Source organism: Megascapheus bottae, chromosome 11 (genome assembly GCF_031878675.1).
Source record: "Megascapheus bottae isolate mThoBot1 chromosome 11, mThoBot2.hap1, whole genome shotgun sequence".
In the NCBI taxonomy this organism is placed as follows: domain Eukaryota; kingdom Metazoa; phylum Chordata; class Mammalia; order Rodentia; family Geomyidae; genus Megascapheus; species Megascapheus bottae.
In genome coordinates this window covers 3,231,304-3,246,194 of record NC_143519.1, presented here as the reverse complement: position 1 = coordinate 3,246,194, position 14,891 = coordinate 3,231,304, and positions in this window count along the sequence as shown.

Genomic DNA, 14,891 nt, shown 5'->3' with positions numbered 1-14,891 from the left:
TGTGGTCGTGCAAGCATCTTCTCATATGGAATATCCAGGGTTAACGAAAGTAAAATGATTAGGAGCTGAAGAGCGTAGCAAGTAGCCCCTGACGGTAAGGTTCTCTGAGTCTTTGTGCAAGGTGGAGGTCTTCCGGGTATGAGGTATTTTGGATGCTTCTCCTCCTCCTCCTCCTCTTCCTCCTCCCCCTCGTCCTCCTTCTTTATTGCCAGTCCTGAGCTTGACCCAGTCAGGGCCTGGACGCTGTCCCTGAGCCTCTTTCTGCTCAAGGCTAGAGCTCTACTACAATGGTACCACAGTGCCACTTTTGGCTTTTTCTGTGTATGTGGCGATGAGGAATCGAACCCAGGGTTCTGTGCATGCTCAGTAAGCACTCTACCACTAAGCCCCCTTTTCCAGCCCTGATGTACTAATTATTGCTTCAAGGACACCTTCTTTTTAGATCTCAATTAAATCAAATGTGCGATGCCTTTTTACAAAGCAGATTCCTGTCACCAAACTGCAGCTGTAAGTAGGATTTGCCCTAGCCTCTCTGCATCTTCCCCTCCCTCCATGTTCCCCAGTTCCATCCCTAGCCTCCTATGGCCATCACCTCCCCTCATGAAAGTTCACTTCAGCTCCCTAGGCGGCTGGGAGAAGAGATCTAAAGACCAAGCTGTGAAAGCTGGGTGGGTCCTCTCCTCCAGGGTCAGCTGTGCTGGAGGAGGCAGGGTTCGCAGGACTTGCCCGAGGAGGAACCAAAGTGGCATGGCATGGCCTCTGACAGGAGAGAAAGGAAAGCAGGCAGAAGGACGAGAGCCAGGTGTGGGCCAGAGACCGGCCTTGGCCAGGGCCATTCCCTTGAACTCTAGCTGCTCTTCCTGGGGGCTCCCTGCAAGGGAAGGCCTGCTAGCCAGGCCAAACAGGGGTGGGGACCTGTGAAGGGCAGTGCAGAATGGGAGGCTTAGGGTCCCCGACAGGAAAGAAAACAGTCAAGTTTAATTTGCATTTCTGATAAGATGATTGCCTAATTTACCCAATTTGACTCTTGGATTTGAAGACAAAGAACGTTTTCCAAGTGTAAGCATCAGAACTGAAATGCCTTCCAGATCAAGTCCAAATGTTACAGGAAATAGGAACAGGCATTTCTAAACAGGCAGTCAAGCACTGCGTCCCCTGGGCCCGCTGGGGAAGTTCAACTCTTGGTTTAGAATGAAGGCTGTGGAGGGCCTCTGCCTGGTCTTGGAGATCCATGGGCTGTGAAGGACCCGTCCCAGCAGCTGCAGCTCTGTCTGCCAGCACTCCTTCTTGACTGAGTACGAGGTAGATTGTGCATGCATTTGTGAGCATCTCCTGTGGGAGGCAGGCCCACCACAGGATGAGTTTCATGGAGAAGGCTAAAACTGAGCAATTTACTTCATTCGCCTGGGGCCCTGCTTAGGAAGGGATAAAGTCACAAAACACAGTGCCCAAGGTGGCCGAAGAGAGCCTAATGCTCAGGCACTCAGGGTGAGATACAAGACATGAGAGGGTATGGCTCCAACCCAGAGTCTCCTTTACCACTGGGTGACAGTCCAGCCCAAGGTGCAAGATACTTCCACTGTAATTTGATTCAGAGGCTATGTGTTGGTGGAATTATGTAGCAAGTACATGTTGTGATATGGATTCCAAAGGTCAGAGCAACCTCCCCTGTTATCTTTGCCTCCAATCCCCCCATTGCGTTGTTGGGAGTTGGCAACCATTTCCTCTCATATTACTAATAGTTCTGAGAATAGCCAAGACTTTGGCTTTAGACCTAACTGCTAAAATGATCTACAGTGGATTTCATGCTTAGAGCCTTCTCCGGGTTCTGGGATGTGACTGGGGACCACAAGCAGAGAAGGAAAATGTAGAAACTGTCAAATAACGATGGAGAAGGATCTAGAAATTTCTATACAGAAAAAGATACTCATTAAGATTTTAGAAAGAGAAGAAAGAAGCAAGAATAGATAAAAAGGAGGAGATTAAGGGAGGGAGAGAGGGAAGGAGGGAGGAAGGGAGGAAGGTTGGAAGAAAGGAAATGAGGGACAAGGGAAGGAGGTAAAGAAGGAAGGAAGCATGGAAGGAAGGAAAAGAGGAAGATAGAAAGGGAAGGAGGGAGGGAGAAAGTGAAGAAGGGAAGGAAGAAGGGAGAGAGGAAGGAGAGGAAGAAGGAATAAAGGAAGGAAGAGACAGAATAAGTAAAGGAAGAAAGAAAAGGCCAAAAGAGTTAAACTTAATTCAAAGCAAGAATTACAATAAGTGCATGGAAGGTAGAGTTTATTACAATTTTTGAATTATAAAATAAACATAAATTTTACTTATTTTATGTGTAAAAAAATCAAGCTTTTAACACGTTGATAGTGCTCTGAAAGAAGCCTCATGAGTTAAAGTACAGATTTATGATAGAGCATAGGAAGACACTTCAAAGAAGTCGTGAAAAGAAGGAAAACAATTTTAGAAAGATTCAGAAGCCTTTCTTGAGAACATGTTTTCATTTTCCTTTAACGGAGTTGGGTTTTAGAGTGAGACAGGAGTGCAGTTCTGATCCCACTCATGTCTTGCCTATGTGAACCCACGTCTCCATGTCTGTCACCACTGAAGTACAGCCCTGCAGTATCGTCGTTACATGCACGTCAGTCGGATTTTTACTAGTATTTGTTGTTGTTGTTGTTGTTTGTTCTACTTCTGAAGTTTCGTATTCCAAAACACAGCCCTTCGCACCTTGTCCTGCTCACTCCCCAGGGCCTGTCCAGGCCCTCTGCTATGGTGTCCTGGTCTTTCCTGGTCACCAGTGCGTGGGGTTTGTCATTGTGTGTTCTTCAGTGGGGTTTGCCAGATACTTTTCTCATGGCCATGACAGAGCTCTGCCTTTTGGTTGTAGAATTCATCAAATAAAGTCAGGGACACAGTCACCTGGCCAGATAGAACTTGCCATATTCCTCAGAGATGACTTTTATTTTAAAGTTTATATCTTTTTTCTTTTTTTTTTTTCTTAAGTCATGAAATAATTGTACAGGCTACTATCTGTGGAGACAAACCAGCCAGCTATCCAGGCCAGCAATGTAGAAGTCCTGTTGTATACCTATGTGACCTCCAGAGGGAGACACTTGAACAATGTAAGGCCATCATATACTTCACAGTTAAATGAAATAAAAAAAAATGAGTTAAAATGATTTAAAAAAAAAATCATGATCAGAACAGTTCAGAGAACAAAAAGTCTTAGGGTTCTTTTTTTTGAAAAAAATCTATGTTCCTTACCTAATGAAAGTTTGAGATACTATCCCAGGTCTTCCTTTCTTCTTATTTTCTGGAAAAAGTATTTCTAGTTCAATTGTTTTAATCGAGTTATATATCAGCCTCCACCATCTTCACAGGCATGTCTTCTTATCTCTAAGACTATCTAGATCCATCCTAGGTCTACTTGAGAATTCTTCCTAGGATTTATCCTCGATTGGATTTTTTTTTCTGTTTATTCAGTATCTTGAGTTTCTTATACTTTTCTAGACTACTCATCCTTTCTTTTTTCCATATATTTTTTTATTGTAATTAATAGAAGGGTTACATGATATTTGCCAGATAGATGGTGCATTAATTCCCATACATTGATACCCTTTCACAAAGTCTTGGTCCCCATTTCCCTTCCCCTTCCCCGACCCCTCATCTTGTTTTTCCCCGTTCCCTATCCAATTTCAGATTACTCATCCTTTCTTATCTTCAGTTCAAAACATGAAATCCTTCATCAATATTGATTGAAATACATACTTTATTATATATATTATTATATATTTTAGCAATGCGTCCTGTTCTGTAAATACTAGATTTTTTTAGTTTGTTTTAATATCTAATTACATATACATCATGAGCTATTCCACACCAATTTTATCTTATCTAATCTGTTTTTACTGGCACGTTATTTTTAAGACCATGTTTGGAGGTACAGGAAATTGAACAGAAAGCATTGAGATCTGTGTACCCCTCTTCCCCATCTCACCACCTTGCACTCATGTGGTGCATTTGATGCGATTACAGGCCATGCTTGATGTTTACCCATCAGGATTTGCACATTTTTTTTAAGATTAGCACTTAGTGTTACATACACAGTTCTATGAAATTCAGGGGGGAAAGCAGTTTGATGTACTCATTATAACAGGGTAAATTTTCTCAATATCCCCTGGATTTCATCAACTTACGGAGCCTATGGCAAGCACTGAGGCTTTCCGTCGCTGCGACATGCCTTTTCCAGGAGGCCGTGTAGCTGCCGTCTTAAGCTATGTTGCACTCAGCACAGCTCATCTAATCTTCCCCACCTCTCCTTGTTTAACATTCCATTCCTTTTACTGAGAAGAACGTTCCAGTGTACAGAAGAACAAGGCTTCGCTCATCAGTTCACCTACTCTGTGCCATCTAGGTGCCATCTAAGTTTAAGCGATTATGAAGAAGACAGCCGTCTTCGTGTGACACCAATCTCTAAGTCATTGTGTGAACACCCCTCCTCAACACTGGGTCATAGTGTCCTGTACACACATGTGTGTGCTGAACCAGTCATCTCTGTAAGCAACTGCACATCTGTCTTCCAAAACTGCCGCAGCCCTTGGCACCAGCCCCAGCTGGTAACCCAGCCCTGGAAGCGTGCCATGTTCTCACCAGCAGGGAGTGCTTTCCTCCTAAACCACCAAAGGAGAATCTGCTGTGTCTTCCAGGTACAAGGGATTTTAGCCTTTCCTCTTGGGGAAAGGCTAAAGATCAGAGGATTTACTATCCTTGTTTTTAATCAGAGTGGCCTGGAAGTGTTCCAGAGAGAGCCACACGTTCCTCAATCTCCAGAGGAGAAGATGGCAGAGTAACCCAGGAAACAACGTGAGTGGATGCCTGGGCGTACTGACGACAGCTTGTAACTCTCAAACCTGGAGACTTCTTTCAGATCCTCCCTAGTTAACATCTTCTGACTAATCTTGAGTATGCACTGAGTTTTCTTTTACCTGGATCTAACACAGCCATGACCTGGACGCACCGTCTTTCTTCCTCATCACATCTTTCTTCCTGTCCATCACACTCTCCATGGGTCCTGCAGCCTCCCTCCCGCCTTTCCTCCACAGTCTGCCTTTTTCTCACCCTCCTTCCATTGGCGGTCACCTCTGACACAGCCCTCCTAGCTTCTCCATGTCTCTCCACCCTGAGGCTCTGTGACCTAGCCCAGGGTGCAGGGATTGTCCTGTTGGCTAGAAGCCAACCCACTCCTGTCAAGGTCTTGTGACATGTTAGTTTATTTAGAGGATTTGCAGACTCAGAGAATTTGTGAGGTGGCTGATTGATTTGATAACCCCTGGCCCCCAAGGTCCCCAGGTGAGGGGCATCCCTGCCCAGGTTACAAGCGTATATTTTCCCAGGCAGACAGCACACTGATGGTGACTAGTCCAGAGTGCGCTGTATGCAGGAATGGAAACCTCAAAGGAAACATCTCCACATTACACGTGTGTGTAGGTTGTTTTTTTTTTTTTTTTTTTTTTTTTTTTTTTTTTTTTTTTTTTTTTTTGCCAGTCCTGGGCGTAAGCTCAGGGCCTGAGCACTGTCCTTGGATTTTTTTCTCTCAAGGATAGAACTCTACCACTTGAGCCTCAGCACCACTTCTGGCTTTTTCTAAGTATGTGGTACCAAGGAATCGAACCCGGGTCTTTGTGCATGCTAGGCAAGCACTCTACCACTAGGCCAAACTCCCAGCCCGCGTGTGTGTAGGTTTAAAATGAAAGCAAGAGTAGAGAAAAGCTAAGCTTGAAGACCCAGAGGTAGATGGACATGTCCACTCCCCTCACCTTTCACTTTCAAGCCCACCTGGACCCCTGCTCTCCCCATGGTCACCTCACTCTCCACCGCCCCCCTGCTCTCCCCCTGGTCCCATGCATCCTCTGGGACCCTGCTGTGGACAGCGAGTCCCTTTTCTCTGCCTCTCTCTTCCTGCCCCCCTCAGTGTGTGAGCAGGCCATCTCCCCAACCTGTCAGCCATCCTTTCCTCAACCTGCTCCATCACAGGGTGTATCTCTCCTGAACTCCAAGCCAGCCGACAGTCTGCTACCCATCCACTCTCCACGGATCAGGGAGCCATGGCTTCCTCATTGCTGGGGGCTGCTGTGTATCAGGCATCTGTCCTCTACCCACCAGATTAGACTGGGGAGAAAATGCAGAAGTTCTTCCTTTTCCTCCTCAGAACATGGGAATTGGGGGCAAACTAATATTTGCTGGGTGAGGGCAGAATCTGTCTTCCTTTATTCTATTCTTTGTCTCATGAAATCAACCTGTAGCTTTAAACCAGGATCCTGTTCGGCTGAACCCTTGGTGCTTCTACTTTGCAAGCAACATAATAAAAATCATAGAAGAAAAAGAGCACTTTTAACAAACGATTTGTACAAGTCAGTTTGGGTGCTTTCTGTGAAAGTGAGCGGTGGCCAGAGAAAGGAGTGTGAGGTTTTCTAACACGAGCGGTCATCAACACTGGTGTTAGCAATGCTGTTCCAGGGACGTGGTGAGCACACCGCACATACAGAGCCAAACCAGGGGCAGTCAATGTGTATTCACTTAAAAAATAAGGGGAGTTGGACAATTGGAACAATGGCTGGTTGGCTCTCCCCCTACCACCTACAGTCTTGTCCTGCTCCTTCTGCCCTGCAGCTGTGGTTCTGGGTGGAGTCTGTGAATCCCCCCTGTTACCCTGTGAATGGCGACCAAACATTCCATCACCCTGAGCACTCAGCAATCTCATGGAAGTTCTTGGGTACGAAAGGCCATGCAAGCTTAAGTGATCACAACCTTTACCTCATTCCTAAACCAGACTGCTTTCATTTCGAGTTAGCCTTTTACATTTAATATTGAATTGAGTGTCAGAGCTCTGAGCCCTAGAGCAACCTCATTGAATTTCACCTCCATGTGTTAAATCTAGGCTAGCCAAGCCCCACCTGGAGTCAGAGGGCTCCTCTGCCTTTTGTATTGTATCAGGAAGATGTTGCAGACGTAGTAACAACATAATGATTTTGTTGCCAATGGCTAGAAATATTATAACCCGATGACCCTCTTGTTATCTTTACCTTGAAGTTCCAAATCAATCATTTTCTTTGGAACCCAGGACTCATCGGTCACTGAGAGGAACACACAGGTTGTGGTTAGCTGGAGAGATCCCCAGCGCATCTGCACTCACTTTTCCGGGCCATACGTTTCAAGGTGGGTGCAGGTCGTTTGGAAGGAGGAAAATACATGTGTATGGCACATGGCAGTTGTGTGGAATCATTCCAGTTTTGTTCAGTTTGTCTGACACCAGGATGGCTGCTTGAATAGGAATTTGCTCTCTTCACGAAGGCTGTTGCTCTCCCATTTTGGAGTCCCTTTAAGGCACGTTCTGAAGCAGCACTTTACAAGTAGGATATGTCTTATTACATCATGCTTTTAAGAAGCTACTCGGTACCACGACACAGGTCTGGGACCTGGAGTCCCAGGGACCTGGTTTGAATTCCAGCTACTTATTTCAGATATGTATCTTAAGCAAGAATTTAATTCCCTGAGTCTCCGTTTCCCTGATGTGTGATGCCAGGATATTAACCTGTGACAAGTGATAATGCCAGGGATCAGCTGCTGTCCAGAGCCACGGGGCCATTATCTGCACAACTCTTCCCTCTTCCCAGTTCCATGGCGGCAGTGCAACAGTTCCGTAGATTCTGCTGTCCGTGGGCAAAGGCGTGAGAACAAATCCAGCAAAGTTACAATTTAGATCACCGAGATGAGCTGCCAAGCGACTCTCCCCCTCCCCCCATCCCCAGCCAGGTCTCAGGGAGAGATTATGATTTCTATTTTGAAATGTCACATTGATTTTCTAACATGGTACCAGCATTTATTTCACAATGACAGCCATCTCCCTACTCTTCTCGGATCTGGTCTCCGCACAGGCTGTCTGGTGACGTGAAATGGCGGCCGCCTGTCTCACAGGAAGCCAGTGTGTGCATTTGTCTTCCTACCGCCCACTGCACGTGGTCTGCCCCAGAAATGTGCGATCAGGATGGGATGAAATGCTGGGATAAGGGTTGAACTTGTGTCCACAGTAATGTCTACCCAAACCTCAATCTGACAGTGCTCCAGGAGAATCCAGGGCACACAAGAGGCCTGTGAGGGAGAGGACAGGCAGACAAACCATGGTGGAAAGGGGACGTGAGCACCTTTATTTAGGGATGGTCACGTGCAGGAAAGTCGTAACTGTCCTGATCTAAGAAACTGGAGAAGAGCTGGTACAGCAGACGGGCAGGAATCCTAAAAAGACAAAACCAGTCCCCAAACAAATGGCCTAACCGAACTTACCTTCAAGAGGTGGATAGCTCTCTGGCTCTGCTCGAAGATCAACTACCACAAATTGGCCTCAAGGAAGAGACCACGGAACTGCCTGAGACGGAAGCAGCGTCCCCAGAAGCTGAGTTTACTCCCCACACTCAGCGCGTCTGCCTAGCCACATGTGCCCACAACCACCAAGGCCACTGCCCTATTAAGAAGAAGCAACAGGAGCTGTGGGGGTCAGAAAAAACTTTCAAGGGTAATTGATCAGTCTGTCTGGTTTGTAGATTTACCTGTTGTCGACAGTAACTTAATCTAGTTGTTTTCTTCTTCCTGTTTTCTTTAGATTTTCATGTTATATGGCTGGTGGGCTTTAGATTTATAAAACTATAACATTCCCTCTACGTACGATTTTTCTGTTGGCACTGGGGTTTGTGCCAGACCCTCACACTCTGTGGGAAGCCACTCCCCGACCGGCCTGTCCTCCCAGCTCTCTCTTCTCTGCTTGCTTGTGAGAAACGGCCTTGCTTTGTGCCCACGTTGACTTGGACTGCCATCTTCCTATTTATGCCTCTTGCATAGGCGGGATGTGGCCAGCACATCAGCTTTGCCTTTGATTGAAAATGGGGTCTCTTGAACTTCTGACTTCTTTTTTTGCATTCAACATAAGTTTTATACCACAGTGATCTATTCTAAATCCCTTCATTTCCCAGCTCGTTTGAGCTTTGGAACTAATAGAAAGTAAAGGCAATGTGGATGCCAATGTTTCCCCCATTGCGTAGTTCAGAGGACTTGGTCATTTCACTATTGAATTGAGACAATGCATCTTTTCCAGGGATTTCTAGGGGCATACAAAACCTAGTACCTACCTTCAAACGCTTAGCTAGTGGGAGCGACAGGATTAATATCTTACGGCTGGCATGTAGTTCTGTTGTACAATGCCTGTCTAACAGGTTCAAGGCCCTGAGATTGATTCCTCACACTGCAGAAAAGTCGTTTGTATTATGGATACTAAGTGTAATTTGACTTGAAATTCTATGAAGCCAGTGTAAAACTAGCAAGTTTGTTTGCAGGCTCTTGCAGCCACCCACGTCCTCCTAGAGTCTTTCACCTCCGTGCACCCTGGTTTCAGTTCTCCTGGAGTAGTCTCTCTGCTATTGCAAGTGCTACCTTGAACTTGCATTGGGATATGTTCAAACCTGTTCCAAATTTATTTAACACTGATATGATTAATGGATTCTTGCATACATTTGTTTTTGGTGGTAGTGGGTTTTGAACTCGGGGCTCTGTATTGTTACACAGATATTCTATCCTTTGAGTCATATTCCCAGTCCTTTTTTCTCTTTATTCTTCAGATAGGGTCTTTTATTTTTACCTGAGCAGGGCTTGGACCTTGAGCTTGCCATCGATGCCTTCTCTGTGTCTGGTATCACAGGTATATGTCACTGTGTCTGACTTATTAGTTGAAATGGGGTCTTGCTAACATCTCCCCTCTCCATTAGCCCTCAACTGGCAGCTGATGGCTGCTTCTGGAGTGTCTGGGATTATATGTCTGAGCTACTATGCCCAACCTTTGTTACCTGGTATATTGTATATATGTTTATTTGTTTATTTGAAATAGGAAAGGAAAGGGGTGAAAACAAGATGATTGGGAAGGAATGGGGGGAAGAAAATGGGGACAAAAATATGAGAAGGGGTATCAATGTGTGAGAAATAATGCACCTACTATCTGGCAAATGTCACTGTCATGTATACATTATGCCAACAATAAAAAAATAAAATTAAATAAAAAAGAAAGAAGATAGAGAAACCGTTACTCGACCACGGCTATATTACCATAATCACTCTTTCTCAAAAGGAAACTTAAAATGATATCGTGAAACACTTGGAATAAGGTTTGGCACTTCTGACTTTGAGCTGACTTTGAACTTTTGTGACTTCTCCATCTCTCTGAAATGTGCACAGGTATGTTCACAGCCGTACTTACTAGCATTATATCCCGGGAATGGCTCTCAGGGCCGTCTAAGTCATCATTTTGGATTGAAATAACCACAGAAATTAGAGACCCCATCTCTCAGAAATGGTGGGCTGAGAAGAGCCTGGCATAGATGAGTGTCTTGCTCCAAGCACCTAAACTGCTTCCTGTCATAAAGATAAGAGAAGTTTACTTTCATAGAAAGGCCAGTAGCTAGCAATGTGGTTAGCCAAGTCCCTAAGCAGACTCAGGGTGGACTGTGGGCAGTAAAGTCATAGCATTTGAGGACTGGTTATCACAGTCCAGAGGACTTCTGGGTGTGGGTCTCTACTCCCTTGGGCAACAGGTGAAGTATCATCTTGTTTTTACAGTCTTTTTGTAAATTGCTGCTTACACCCATCAAATTCTTGGTTACTCAATAAGAAAATATGATTTTGTGCTGAGGATTTCTGTGACAGATGAAAACTTTGCTTTGATTGCTGATTCCACAGCAAAATCTAACTCTGGTTGAGGAATGCTCTTTACAATATTTTTGTTATTTATTTATGTCTTAATAGAAGCATGACTTGCAAGATGTGCTGGTAGAGTGTTTTCTCTCTATTTAGGAACACTATTTCCTAATGGGTGAACAAATTAACCCTGTCACCACTGCAGGAAGGCTGCACTGACGTTGCCCTTCTGGAGAATGCTGTATCTCATGCACCTCATTGTTCTCTCCACACCCACCCCCGTGGGCTTCTACGTCACTGGATCGATATTGTTCAGCCAACTGCACACAGAGTTCAGGGAGTCTAAGCAATAGCACACACGCTTTCTCTGAACGGCGATTATTTTGATGGCTCACTGCAGTTGGTAATTCTTCCTGCCTTTGAATATTGTCTTCTCAAAGTTACGTCTTCATCAATATCTTCAATTGCTTTGCGTAAAATTGTCTTTGCCATCAACTCATCTTTATTTTTATTAGATTGAAGTAGAAAACCAAAAATCATCCCCCTCAGAAGAACACCCACAAAGCCACCCGATCCTCCACATTTACCAGTGTTTGTGAGTTTGTCCATATTTTTGTTATAAAGAAGAAAATGGAGTCATGAAGAGTGAGTGAACATAAAAATTAAAAATAAACTAAGAAGAAATTAGAAATTTCTGCCTCAGATGTTTTCTAGCACTTAGATATTTTGCGAATTTAAGAAGCAATGTATTTTTTTTTATAAAATCCTGAAGGATATTCATTTTTAATTAGGCTTTTATGTTGAACATCTTACTCTCAATTGCAGTAGGAGAAATTACTTTGGATCAATTGCTTTCAGCCTAATTATACGCTCCTTCTAAATCCAGCACTTGGTGCATGTACGACCAATTAATTGAAGCAATCTTAAAGTGTTCTTGTTCATTAGCGAGATTGTCCTAAGGATCAATCAATCACTCTTGCAGTTTGAAAGGGAATTAAAAAGCCAGGTCTGGAAAATCTTCTTCAACCAACAAGACATTCTCCACAGCCTATTGCTTGTTTAAAAATTTGCTAAGCCATTATTGGCACCCAAGTCCACTGTGCCAGTGAATACAAATAGTAATGATAAAAGATTACTGGACAAAAAAAGATTACTAGACAGAAGGAAACCTAACTTCTACCAGCGAACGATTATAGCAGAGACATACTTCTCTGAGAAGAGGGAGGAGGGGAGAGGGTAATGATAAGGAAATCGTTATTTATTTAAGATAATTGTGAGCACTAATGATCCGTGAAGATGGTCTTTCATCTAATTTTAATATTAGAAGAAATATTGTCCTTCATTTCTCATGAGTTTAAAATTTCACAGGATTCTATCATCATTCCCTACACACACACACACACACACACACACACACACACCAAACAAAAACACAAGGGAGAACTGAGTTGCAAAGTCTCTATAGCAAATATGAATGTTGATATCTTATTCTTGATGTCAAACACAGGAAGCCGATGAGAAGAAACGTGTGGTTTGGGTCAACACAGTGAAGCCACCTGCTGCCTCCTCATCTCCTCCACTGGCTGAGATCAGGGACTCCACCGGCCATACGAGCTGGAGGAAAAACGCCGGGTAGCTGGAGGTAAGCCAGGAAGAACCTGTGACCTTCACCAGTTCTGTCCCACAAGGGACAGTCACAAGGAAGTGGCTGGAGACAGCCTGCTCCAGTGTCTGCGTGGGAGGAGGTCACAGAGGGGAGGAGGACTGGATGGGGAGGAGGTCACAGAGGGGAGGAGGAGGACTGGAGAGAGGAGGAGGTCACAGAGGGGAGGAGGACTGGAGACAGGAGGAGATCACAGAGGGGAGGAGGAGTGGACAGGGAGAGGTCACAGAAGGGAGGAGGAGTGGACAGGGAGAGGTCACAGAAGGGAGGAGGAGGACTGGACGGGGAGGAGGTCACAGAGGGGAGGAGGAGGACTGGACGGGGAGGAGATCAGTGTTCTAGCCAGTCACGAGCTCCGCTGTGGAAGTCCACCAGCTGTAGCAGGAAGTGATTCCATATTCCCTCCATATCCCTGCATCCACAGTATTCTCCCCCCATATTCCATCGCATCTACAGTATCCTCCCTTCAGATTCTACCGTATCTACAATACTATGTATGGCGTGGGGCATTGGCTCAGGCAACTCTAAGCTGGCTAATATGACTATGAAATGGATGAGAACACGTGCATGCTCCACAATAGTAAGAATTAATGAAATGGAGTATCTACAATTACTTTCAGCTTTGTCCCTCTTCACTGCTCTGTAACTATTATTACTACTACTTTACCACTTTTATATGACACCGCTTCCCCCTCCCCCTGGTGAGGTTTCTGAGAGCTCTTAAGGTCAGGAGTTTAATGATTTGTTTTTATCTTGACCTAGTAAACATCACAAAACACAACACGTGTACTTGGAACTTGAGAAATATTGCTGCCGAATCTGTCCTTGCCAAATAGATTCTACAGTTCTACAGGTTTGCAAGAAGTCTTGGCTAATTCAAGGTCAATCATCCTTTCCACAATTTTGAGGTTAAAATTCCTATAATTTACTTGAAAACCGAAATTGTGGTATTTGTGTATTCCTGTATACTAAGAGATTTACAGTAGATTGTGGTACGATTTACAGAAGGGATTAAGGGTGGTAGGAAGCCGACTTTTCTAACTCTGCCTGGAAGAGATAAGGGACCCTAAACCTTCTGTCTATGTAGGACACATTAAGTGTAAAAGTTATCCTGGCACGATCAGAATGAAATGATTTATTTTGGCCGTTATTTTGGCTTGTAGGACTCCATTGGCATCCCCGTAGTTGATAGTTTGTCTAGGTGAAATGCAGTGAAGAGCCTGAGCTGAGCAGTCCTGGGAAGGAGGCGGAATCCACAGGGAACAGGCCCAGAGGGCTCGGATGCAGCAGAGGCAGGCCTGTAGGGCTCTCTGCCCTGAGCTTCAGGACTTGGCATCCTCACCAACTCCACACAGGAGACAAGATGGGCAGGGAAAGGTACGGACGGCTTCTCTGGCCCTCACACCCGACCTGGACCATGCATGTCCCGGTGAGAACCTGGGGAGTCAGGCCTTGTTCACTTGAAGCCTCGTCTCTACATTCTTCTCCCTCCTCTCCCTCCCCTCCTCCTCCCTCCCTCCCCCACCCCCTCCTTCTTCTTCTTCTTCTTCTTCTTCTTCTTCTTCTTCTTCTTCTTCTTCTTCTTCTTCTTCTTCTTCTTCTTCTTCTTCCCCTATTGTACAGGTGACACACAGAGGGCTTCCAGTTATGGAAGTCAGCTGCTGAGTATGTTTCTTTTGAGCAGTGTCACCCCACCCCTCATGTTCTCCTGGTCTTTCCCCTCCTGACTTCCTCCCCTCTCCTCCACGTTGTATCATTCATTCCCAGCACAGTGTCCAGTGAGCGTCACTGTGACATTAGTTCATTTCTGGGCTTTCCCCTTCCCCCCTTCCCTCTCCACATCAGATAAACTTATACACACGAGACAAAGGATACAGAAAGAAAAACAGTGATAAAAGAGAAAAACTAAAAAGAAAAGGAAAAGAACCACAAACAGCACAATAAAAACCCCTCTTGTTTGCATTTCTTGGAGTTCATTTAGAGAAGCATCACTTGATATGATCAGAAGCACAGAGACCCTGAACCCTGGTGACCCTCTCCTTCATTCTCCTGTGTGAATGTTTATAGTTCTGTTTACTTGATCATGTCCAAATATAACTTTTTGTCTTTGACTATCCATTGGGTTTATGTGTAGATTTATCGGCACATTCTAATGATTACAAATGAGGGACAGCATGCTAGCTATATTTTTTTGAGTTTGTCTTAATTCACTTAATATAATTTTTCCCGTCTCTCTGTTTCCTTATAAATGGAGCAATGCCATCCCCCCCACCACCATGGAAGCATAGAATTCCATTCCAGGTATTCTTTACTGGTACCCTAACAAAAGAAAGGGGAAGCAGCCTTAACCCACGTGATAGCTGTTACGGCCTGGCTCTGGGAATCCTGAAGAGCTGGAGTGGTTGTATCTCAAGTGCTAGCTAGCTATCACTTGGCCTAAAGATTAGAAAACAACAACCAATCTTTCCTAATCAGCCAGCAGACATTACAATGCTTTGAT